This window comes from Elephantulus edwardii, unplaced genomic scaffold (genome assembly GCF_000299155.1).
Source record: "Elephantulus edwardii isolate Elephantulus edwardi_28Jun2011 unplaced genomic scaffold, EleEdw1.0 scaffold00112, whole genome shotgun sequence".
Classification (NCBI taxonomy): Eukaryota; Metazoa; Chordata; class Mammalia; order Macroscelidea; family Macroscelididae; genus Elephantulus; species Elephantulus edwardii.
The window spans coordinates 8,333,437-8,345,662 of record NW_006399862.1 but is presented as its reverse complement, the minus strand read 5'-3'; positions in this window follow the sequence as shown (position 1 = coordinate 8,345,662).

Below are 12,226 nucleotides of genomic sequence, written 5' to 3'. Positions count from 1 at the left end.
GAATCCATTCTTCCAAAAGTTCACTGAAATCACATCAATTTCCACTCATAGTGACCCTAAACATCAAAGTAGCCCTGTCCTATAGTGTTTCTCACACTACTTCTTTCATTCAGGAGATGACTTGTGAATTTGAACTACCAACATTTTGGTTATTAGTTCAATGCTTACCCCACTGTCACAAGAGCTACTTAATTTTCGCAAATGTAGTTATACTATTACTTGCCCTTTCTATGCTGGCCTGTGGAGCTATTTCTAACACACTTCTATGCCTTTAAGGGAGTTTGGGTGGCCTAATGGTAAGGAGTTGTGCTGCCAACTTAAAGACAAGTGATTCAAATCCACTAGAGGCCCCCTGGGAGAGAGGTGAGAAATCTCTTCATGTGCAATTTGCAAACTCTGAAAACCCACTGGAGGGTCAGCTATGAGTCTGTTACAATGTGATAGCATATAAGAACAACTGTAACTTTGTGGGTTTTTTTTAATATCTAGTAAGATCCCCCCCCACACTTTCTTCTTCTTTCTTTGATAGTTTAAGGACCTTATCTATTGCAAACCTTTACAGAGCTCTGATGACCTAGGGGTAATAATCTGAGCTGCAATAACAAAGGCACGAGATTAGAATCCACCAGTTGCTCTGTGGTAAAAAGACAATCTCCTCCCATGTGACTAACTACCTCTGAAAACCCAGTGGAGAGTCAGCTATGGGTCAATTATGACACACTGGTACACAACAACAACAATAGTTTTCCATATAAATCAATTTGTGAACTTCCTCTTCCAAATTCTGCTGGTACTTTAATTGAATTTATATGATTAGGTTTACTGATTTGGAGACTATTGATACCTTTATTTCGACATCCCATCTATAAACATTATACCAGCACTTCATTTATTCAAGCATATTTTAAATTTTTTAAAATATTATCTTGTGCTTTTTTACATAGTAGTTTATTTATTTTTATTTATTTATTTATTTTATTTATTTACTTTTATTTGGAGTATAGATAATAATCAAGGCACATTGACATTATATTTTCTGTGATTATCTATTTGATTTTATTAATAACATAAAGAAATACTTATTACACACTCTTATAGTGACATAACTTTGCTGAAATCGGGGAAGATTTTGCTGTGGAAGGTTAGGAACTGAAGTCTTCAATATGGATTGAAATTCAACATCAAGAAGACAAAGATTCTCCCCACTGGGCCAATTGGCAGCACCATGATGGTTGGAGAAGAGACTGAGGTTAACAATTTCAGCTTGCTCAGTTCCACAATCAACACCCTTGGCACCAGCAGTCAGGAAATCAAATGATGAATTGCGTTGGGGAAGTCTTCTGTGAGGGACCTCTCCAACGTGTCAATGAGCAAAGATGTCAATCTAGCACTAAGATGTACCTAATCATGGCCATGGCCTTTTCAATTACTTTCTTTGCATCAGAGAGCTGTGCAGGGACTAAGGATAATAAAAGCAGAATGGATGCTTTTGAGTTGGAGAACAGTGTTGAATGCACTATGGATGGCCAAGAGAACAAATGTCTGTCTTGGAGATGGTGAAAACAAGTTTCTTCCTGAAGGCAAGGATTTTGAAGCTCCATCTCATATACTTTGGGCATGTTGCAAGGAGGGACCAGTTCTTGGAGAACAACATCTTGCTTAGAAGAGCAGAGGGACAGCTCAGGAGAAGAAAACCTCAGATGAAATGGATTGATACAGTGACTAGGGCAATGGGGGTAGGTGTGTTGGAGTTAGTGAGACTGGCTCTGGCAGAGCAGTCTTCAGAGCTGTGACATATGGTCACTATGAGTCACAGGCAACTCAATGGCACATAACAACAACAATAACAACATTGAAATACTACTGATTTTTGCATGTCACTCTTGTATCCACTGACTTTGCTAAGCATTTTTTTATTGTTTATGGTTTATTTGACAATTATTTTTGTTTGGTATCCTGTGAATAATTGTGTCTTTTAAAAAAAATAATAGTTTTTTTCTCTTCTAATTACTATGTCTATACTTCTTGTCTTATTATTTCAAAACCAAAACTAACTCACTGCCATTAAATTAATTCTTGCTCATAAAGGTTCCAAGTCGATAAATCTTAATGGTCATTAAGGACCTCTCCAAAGTGATTAATATATCAGTTGAAAAGCCAAGGTGTCAGTTTAAAGATTTTAGTTCAAATGCTAAGGTGCACTCCAAGCCATAATACTTGTAATTGTTTCCTATGCCTCTGAAAGTTAGACAATGAATAAGGGATACTGAAGAGTTGATGCCTCTGATTTGTGATGTTGGAGAAGAGTACTGAATATCCATCCCATGGGATGTCAAAAGAACAAACGAATTTGCCTTGGAAGAAGTACAACCAAGGTGCCCTTTGGAGGCAAAGATGTTTAAACTTCATCTTGTTTAAACTTCATCTCACATGCTTATGGGAAGTTGTTAAGAAAAGCCGGTCCTTGGAAAAAGACATCTTGCTGGCAAAAGTGGAGTGTCAGAGAAATAGAGGGAGCCCCTCAACAAAATGGAATACATAGTGACTATAAAATTGTCTACAGCATTTCAGAGATTGATGGCACAAGATAAGGCAAAGCTCAGATCTATTACTGAGAATATATATGAATGGTAGACAACCTGATGGCACCTATCACCATGACCAAGAAATCTTAATGGGAAGAGTCTGCCTATCAAAACAGCAGGAGATGTGAGGCCATTTGTTTCATAATCCAACACTTTGACAATACAGCACTTTTTTCTTATTGTAAAGTTCCATCTCACATGCCTGAGCATGTGGCCAGGAGGGACCAGTCCTTGGAGAAGGACATCATGCTCCAAAGGATGGAGGCACAGGCCTGGAGAGGAAGACTCTGGATGAGATAGATTGATGCAGTAAATGGGTCAATGAGGGTTAATGTGCCTGAATCAGTGAGAGCAGCTCAGGACCAGGTAGGGTTCAGAGCTACTGTACATAGGGTTGCTATGGGTCACAGGTGACTTGATGGCACATAACAACAACAACAAAGACATTATAAATAGTAGTAGAGAAAATGATAATCATTCTCTTGGTCCTGATATCTTTTTTTATGTAAAATTTTGTTTTATATTGGTTTGCTTACAAAGTTCATACATATTGTGTTTCACACTATTCTTAATTCACATTGTGTTTCATGCAATCATTCCCATTCCTTATGTTTTATAACATTTATTATCACCTTTGGACTATGCCCAACACTCCGTCTTTTCAGGTCTCTGTTGGATCTTTCCCATTTCCTTTACTCCCTCCCTCCACCCACCAAATTGTTCAAAACCTAAGATTTCACCCCTACCTATCCTCCTCACCCCTCTGCTCCCACCCCTGCTCCTCTTGAGTACTTTGTTTAATACTTATCTTTCTGTTTTTACAATAATGGTCTTATGCAGTACTTGTGAATTGAAACCAGACAAGGATTCTACTGTCAATATTTCTATTCATTATTGTATTGGAAGTACTTGCTAGGGCAACACAACAAGAGAAGGAAACAAAAGGCATCTAGATTGGCAAAGATAAGGTTAAACTGTTGATATATGCAGATGATATGATAGTATACACAGAAAACCCAAGGACTCAGTCAAACCACTTTTAGAACCAGTAGACCAATTTAGTAGGATGGCAGGATACAAGATCAATATCCAAAAGTCAGTGAGATTTCTCTATAGTAACAAAAAGAACTCAGAGAAGGAAACCAGGAAATCAATTAATTTACAATACCCAACCCAAATTGAGATACTTGGGAATGAACCTAACCGGACACACAAAAGACCTGTACGAAGAAAACCACAGAACAGCTCTGTGAGAAACAATAAAAGATCTAAATAAATGCAAAAAATATTCCCTATTCATGGATAAGAAGACTCAATATTGTGAAAATAATGTTCCTACCAAAAGCAATCTACAAGTTGAACAGAATCCCAGTACAGATACTAAATTTATTTTTCAAAGATATTGAAAGGGAAATTGTCAAGTTTATTTGGAGAAGAAAGAAACCCTAAATAAGCAAAGCACTTTTGAAAATAAAAATGAAGTGGGAGACATAGCACTCCCTGACCTCAAAACCTACTACATAGTGGTGGTAACCAAAATAGCATGGTTTAATGGCAGGCACATAGATCAATAGAACAGAATTGAGAACCCAAAAATGGACCCATCTACCTATGGTCAACTGACATTTGGCAAGGAACTCAAACCTATTAAATGGGAAAATTATAACCTCCTCAACAAATGCAGCCTGGTCTTAAAATAACGCTTAAAGGCATGAGTTTTGTGGTAGTCTTTTTTGTCATGTAGCTTTTCTAAAACTAAGCATGGTAGAATTTTCAAAAAGATTTGTACATATTATAAATAAACATTGATTTTTAGCAAATGTATTTTTATATGACTCAACAAAAATAACAGTTGAAATAATTATATCATTTTCTCTACTTAGTTGCTGTACTTATTTATGTCATAAATTATACTGTTGTTGCGGTTGTTGTGTGCCATTTAGTCAGACCCTCCAGGGGGTTTTCAGAGGCAATAAATCTCACAGGAGGAGATTGCCCATCCTTCTCCAGCCAAAAAGCTGAGTGACTGCCTGTCCTTCTCCAGCCAAAAAGCTGAGTGACTCGAATCGCATGCCCTTGGGATTACAATGTAGCTTCTTAACACTATGCCATCAGAACTCCCTAAAGTATACTAACTTACTGATAATGTAAAATTTAATAATGCTTGGTTTTGATTTTTTAAAATTATACCAGGTAATATTTCGGTTGCAGCATCTTTAACAGTAACCATCAGTAAAATCTGTGTATTGTTTCTGTCTGCCTTGTGTCTCAGTATTAGAAGGCCTGGTGTCAAAAACTTTAAGCACTCTACAGTGTCTCTCTGGAGACTAAGGTGCGCCTGATACGGTTCATGGTATTTGCAATCGCTTGTTATGCATCAGAGAGTTGGACAATGACTAGGGAGGACAGAAGGAGAGTGGATGCTTTTGAGCTGTGGTGCTGGAGAAGGGTACTGAATGTACCATGGACTGCCAGGAAAAGAAACAGATTCATCTTGGAGAGGATTAAACCAAGCTACTCCTTGGAGGCAAGGATTCTGGGGCTTCGTCTGACATACTTTGAACATGTTGCCAGGAGGGATGGGTCCTTGGAGAGGGACATCATGCTTGGGAGGGTATACACAGGAGGGGAAGACCCTCTATGAGATGGATTGATTCGGTGACTGGGGTAATCGGGATGGGTGTGTCAGAGGCGGTGCGGTTGGCGCAGGATAGAGCAGGGTTTAGGGCTGTTGTGCATAGGGTCGCTATGAGTTGGAAACGACTCGACGGCACATAACAACAACAACAACAACAACTACTCATCAAAAGATTTTAATCCCCTAGTTATTCCTAGAGAGAAAGATAAGGAAATCTGCTTCTGCAAAGATTTGAAAGTCTTGTCAGGTAGTTCCACTCTGTTTTACAAGCTTGGTATGAGTCAGAATCTACTAGATGGCTTTGAGTGGCTCTCAGTCTTACCGCTGGTTTTCATTGACACTGAGTCATATTTATAGTGGTACCACCCCACCACAATCCCCTCCACCACCTCTGACAGAATACATTTGCCATAAAGAGTTTTCTTGCTTGTGGTGTTTATGATCTTTACAGAGCAGAGTGCCAAGTGTTTCTCCCAAAGAGCCTGTGAGTGAATTAAAACTGAAGGCTTATTCCTCCACCAAGGTTTCCGCTCCATATGACACTCACAAAATGGGTTAGACAATTTCTCTTCCTTTTCAATTTTCCAGAACATTTCTATAAGATAGAAACTGCCTATTGCTTTTAAGGTTGTTTTCATTTATCTGTAAAATATGTTAGGCCTGCACATCTCTTTCTCTTTGGGTCAATTTCAGCACTTTATATACATTTTCAGAAGTTTATTTGATTCTATTAATATTTCCTGACACATTATTTACTATATTTATTACCTTTTTAAATGTATCATACTTCTGTGGTTTTTTCTTTCATTTCATCTGTTATTGCATGTATTTTAATCCTTTTTTTATTGGTCCCATGATAGGTTTTTCTTTCCACAGAAACAAATGTAGTATTATTTATACACACTTATAAGATGCTTTAAACTGAATAGCAGTAAAAGTAATTTATGTGAACATATGAATAACATAGCTAAAGTATACTTATAGATAATTTCATAGTTTTGATTCATTTTATCTAGTGCTGATATTACAAATCCACAAATGGGTGGCTTTAACAAACAAATTATTTTCATGCTTTAAGTGGTTAGATATCTGAATGTAGAGTACCAAATACAAGGGGATGTTTATCTTTCTTCTCTGGGTCTTTCAGTCTAGGCTGATGGGTTTTCTTCTAAAATAGTTTGTTAAATCCGTTAACTACACACTTAATTTTGTTAATAAAAGCTTGTGTAACCACATCCTTGATGAACATTCTGGGACACATGTCCTTAATTTTTACAACAGAATTTTCCACATGTTTAAGTTTTCTTTTGCTCTTGCAAAGTTAGTGTAAAATAAAATATTTTTCCTTTCACAATTTACTGCCAGTGACAAGAATAAACCGCATGACCCCTTTAAGATTTTGCTTGAAAATTTATGTAGCTGAATATCCCAGTTCATTGTTTGCAAGTTATCTCAAAATATTTGAATGTATTAATTCAAACAAGTTCTTTGTTACTGGATAAAAAGCCCTTCGCTTACTCCATTTTCTAATCACATGTTCACAGTTCACTTGTTTTAAACTATAAATTGATTTTAATGAAAGTTTATAGAGACTTTGATTTTCCATTCATTCATTGTTGCACTTTTCTCCCTGTCCACCCCTCTGCCCAATTCGCTTTTATTTTTGAAAAGTAAAAGAAAAATTTCTTTCACTTCTATTCAATCACTCCCCTCAAGTCCACTCCACTATGCTACCTTCATTCTGGACTCCTGTCGTAACAATAATATTTAATCATTATATATATCTTTTAAACAGTTTTCACCTTCATCTGTTTCAAAGCACTATACAAATTTGTCCCATCTTTCTCAGTCTCCCACCTCTGTCATTCCTCTTTTATAGCAGTGACATTATGTCATATTTCTCTTCTTGTGACTGAGATATTTCACTCAGCATAATGTCCTCCATGGTCACCCACTTAATGTAATAACTCATGAGTTCGTTGTTTTTCAATGCCCTGTAGTATTTCATTGTGTGAGAGCTTCTCTATCCACTCGTTTCTTGAAGGACACTTGGGTTGTTTCCGACTCTTTACTATTGTGAACAAAGCCAAAATAAACATGGCTGTGCATATAAATGCTTGGGTGGCAGTTATGGTTTCTTTAGAGTATATTCCCAGTAGTAGAATTGCTGGGTCAAACCTCCACCAACAGTGAATAAGGGTTCCAGTTTTTCCACAACTTCACCAGCATTTGTTGTTTGCTGTTCTGTTAAATTTTGCTATTGTTACTGGGGTGAGATGATATCTCATAGCTGTTTGGACTTGCATCTCTCTTACAGCTAGGGGTTTTGAACATTTCTTCATGTGTTTGTTCACTATCTGAATGTCTTTGGTGAAATGTCTGTTCACATCTTGTGCCCATTTTTCCTCCCCACAACCACATTCATCCATTGTTGCACTTTTCTCCTTGCCCATCCCTCCCCCCGCCCCAGTACACTCTTCTCTTTGAAAAGTAAAAGAAAAATTCTTTTATTGTTTTACAATCCCTCCCCTCAGGTCCAATCCACTATGCCTGTGCCTATTTTTCAATTGGGCTGTTTACCTTTATCTTGTTGTGATGCTCAAGTATTTTATAAATAAGCCCCTTATCTGAGATGTTGTTGGTGTTATGTGCCATCAAGTTGCCTGTGACTCATAGTGACCCTATATACAACATCCCTAAACCCAGATCTGTCCTCTGTCCTGTGCCAATCTCACTGTCTCTGACACACTCAACTCAAATATCCCAGTCACTGAATCAACCCACCTCATAGAGGGTCACCCTCTCCAGCGCTGTTCCTCCACCCTCCCGAGCATGATATCCTTCTCTAAGGATTGGTTCCTCTTTGCAACATGTCCAAAGTATGCCAGATGAAGCTTTAGAATCCTTACCTCCAAGGAGCAACCCGGCTTCACCCTCTCCAGGACAAAACTGTTCATTTTCTTAGCAGTCCATGGTGTATTCAATACTATTCTCTAACACCGCAGCTCAAAGGTATGAATTCTCCTTCTCTCATCCCTAGTCATTGTCCAGCTCTCTGATACATAGCAAGTGAGTGGAAAGACCATAGCCTGTATCAGGTGTACCTTAGTTTCCAGAGTGACATCATTACCTTTCATTAGTTTGGAGAGGTCTCTATCAGCAGACTTTCCCACCATAATACATCTTTTAATTTCCTGACTGATAGTGCCAAAAGTGTTGACTGTGGAGTCAAGTAAATTAAAGCTGTAAACAATCTCAGTCTCTTCACCATCCATCGTGATGCTGCCAATTGGCCCAGTGGTAAGAATCTTTGTTTTCTTGATATTGAGCCTCAATCCATAATGAAGGCTGCAGTCCCTGACCTTTTTCAGCAAGCGCTTCAGGTCCTCCTCAGTATCAGCAAGTGGGATTGTGTCATCTACATAACACAGACTGTTGATGAATCTTCTTCCAATCCTTTTACCACACTTTTCCTCATAGAGCCCAACCTCCTAGGTAATCAGTTCTGCATATAGATTGAAAAGGTATGGAGATAGGACACATCCCTGGTGTACACCCTTCTCTATTTTGAACCATGCAATGTTTCCTTGGTCTGACAACTGCCTCCTGGTCCAAGTATAGGTTTCACATTAGTATGATCAAGTGTTCTGGAATATCCATTCTTCTCAGAGTCAGCCACAGTTTATTATGATCTACACAGTCAAACACCTTTGCATAATCAATGAAACACAGATAGACATTCCTCTGGTACTCCCTGCTTTCCACTAAGATCCATCTAACATTAACTATAGTATCCCTAGTATGACAGCCCTTTCTAAACAGAGCCTGCACTTCTGACAATTCTCTGTTGATGTTCCAGTCATTTTTGGATAATCCTCAGCAGAATCCATCTGACATGTCATTGCCAAATATTTTTCCCACTTTGTGGCTTCCCTTAATACTCTGTTGGATAAGTTTTTGGATGTGTATAGGGATTTGATTCTTAGAAGATCCCATTCATCTATTTTATCCTCTCCTGAAAAAGGATGGTTGGAAAACTGTTTATGTTGTAGATTAGGACTTCTAGAGATCTTTCAAGCTTTTCTCTAATGAAGCTTATAGTCCTTGCTTTTAGTGCTAGATCCTTGATCCTTTTTGAGTTGTTTTTGTTTTGGTTTGTGGTTTCTTTTTTTTTTGTGTGTGTGTGTGTGTGTGTGTGTGTAGAATGAGGTATGGAAAGATCCACACTTCAAACCAAACCCTGAGTTTTCTGCAGATAGTATTCCAATTTTTCCAACATCATTTGTTAAAAAGGCTGTCTTTTCCCCACTTAACTGGCTTCATTTCCCTGTCAAAAATCAGTTGACCATAGGTAGATGGGCTGATTTCTGGATTCTCAATTCAATTCCTTTGATCTATGCCTCTGTCATTGTAACAGTACCATGCTGTCTTGACCACTATGGTAGTGTAGCAGAATTTGAAATTAGATAATGAGATGCCTCCTACCTCGTTTCTGTTTTTAAGGAGTGCTTCGCTTATTCGGGATCTCTTTCCATTCCAAAGAAATTGGAGATTGCCTTTTCCATCTCATTGAAGAATGGGATTGGTATTTGTATTGGGATTGCAATGAATTTGTAAATTGCCTTTGGTATATTGTCATTTTCACGATATTTAGTCTTTCTATCTATGAACAAGAGATATTATTCCATTTCTTCAGTTCTCTTTTTGTTTCTTGTAGCAGTATTTTGTAATATTCTTTGAATCGATCCTTTGTGCTTCTGGTTAGATTTACTCCTAAGTATTTAATCTTGTGATTAGCTATTGTGAAGGTTATTGTTTTTCTTGGTTCCAGTTCTATACTCTCTTTGTCACTATAAAGAAATCCAATTGATTTTTGTATGTTGATCTTGTATTCTGCCACTTTGCTGAATTAGTCAACTATGTCCAGTAGTTTTCTTGTTGAGTCTTTAGGGTTCTCTAAGTACACTATCATGTCATCTGCATATACAGGTAATTTTACCTCCTCTTTGCCAATTTGGATACCTCTTATTTCCTTCTCTTCTCTTATTGCTATCATTAAGTCTTCCAATACAATATTGAATAGGAGAGGTGATAGTGGGCATCTTTGCCTGGTTCCTGTTCTCAATGGGAATATTTTTAACCTCTCTCCATTGAGAACAATGTTGGTTCTCAGGTTTGAACATATACTTTTTATTATGTTAAAGAAATTCCCCTCTAATGCTATTTTGTTGAGTGTTTTAATCCGGAAAGTGCATTGGACATTGTCAAAGGCCTTTTTAAAAGCCAATTGATAGGATCATGTGTTTCGTGTTCTTTGCTTTGTTTAAGTGATGAATGAAATGGATTGTTTTACTTATGTTGAACCATCTTAGCATGCCTATTATAAAACCCACTTGGTCATGGTGATTTTTTTTTTATGTATCATTGGATTCTATTGGACAGGATTTTATTCAGGATTTTTGCATCTATGTTCATGAAAAATATTGGCTTATAATCTTCTATTTAGGTGGTGTCTTTACCTGGGTTTGGTATCAGGGATATGTTTGCTTTATAGAATAAGTCTGGGAGAATTCTATCTTTTTCTATTTTCTGAAATAGTTTATGTAGAATTGGTGACAGTTCACTGAATGTTTCATAAGGCACACTTTTAAACCATTTTAGTCCAGTACTTTTTTTGGCTTTGAGTTGTTTTATTTTCCTTTCAATTTCTTCTTTTATAATGAGTCTATTCAGGTGTTCAGTTTTGGTTTGTATCAGTTTAAGTAGGTTTTGAATTTCTAAGTATTTGTTAATTTCCTTTAGGTTTTCTTATTTGTTTCAATATAATTTTTCATTATATTCCAATGTTAGTCTTTTTATTTTAGTTAGTTCTGTTGTGATGTTGCACATGTTATCTTTTATTCAAATTATTTATGCCTTTTCCTTTGCTAGTTTTGTTAGTGGTTTGTTGATTTTATCGACCTTTTCAAAGAACCAACTGCAACTTTTGTTGATGCTTTCAATTGTTTTTCTATTACATTTATTTCTGATCTAATTTCTATATTTTCAGGTTTTTTTAAAGGTTGTTGGGTTTTCTTGCTGTTCTTTCTCAATTTGTTAGGAGATTTTGGGTTAAAGAATCAATGGTCATTTTTTTCTGCCTTTTGATGATTGTTACAAATTGACCTCTGATTACTGCTTTGCCTGTATCCCAGAGGTTTTGGTAAGTTGTGTTTTCATTGTGATTTTTTCAAGAAACTTTTTCATTTCTTCTTGTACCCACACCTCTTCAAGCAAGGTGTTCCTCAGCTTCCAAATATATGGTTTCTTCTCCTTTATCCTCTTATTATTCATTTCTAATTTTGTGGCAGGGTAGTCTGAGAAGATGCTTTGTGTTATTTCTAGTTTTTAATTTATTTATGCTTGTCATGTGACCTAAAATGTGATCTATTCTGGAGAATATTCCATCAACAGTGGAGGAGGTATACTGTGCTTTTGGGGGGTAAATTAGTCTATAAATATCTATGAAATTGAGTTGGTTTATTGTGTGGTATAATTATTCAGCCTCTTTGTTAAGTTTCTTTTTGGTAGTTCTATCTTTTCTTGAGAGGGCTGTATTGAAGTTTCCAAGTACTGTAGTGTGGTTGTCTACTTCATTTTTTAGTTTTGTTAATGTTTATTTTATATATTTTGCAGGTATATCATTTGGTGCATAGATATTTATTATTGTTATGGCCTCATGTTCTATTGACCCTTTAAGCATTATGTAGTGACCCTCCTTGTTCTTTGTGACGGTTTTTGCATTGAAATCAATTTTATCAGAGATTAATATCACTATTCCTGCTTTCTTTTGGTTGCCATTGGCTTGATATATTTTTTCCCTACTCTTTTATTTTTAGTCTTTCTTAATTTCAATTTTTCAGGTATGTCTCTTGGAAACAGCATATTGATAGATTTAGGGTTTTTTTATCTAATCTGCTACTCTTTTTTTTCTCTTCAATGGTGCTCTTAAAACATTTACATT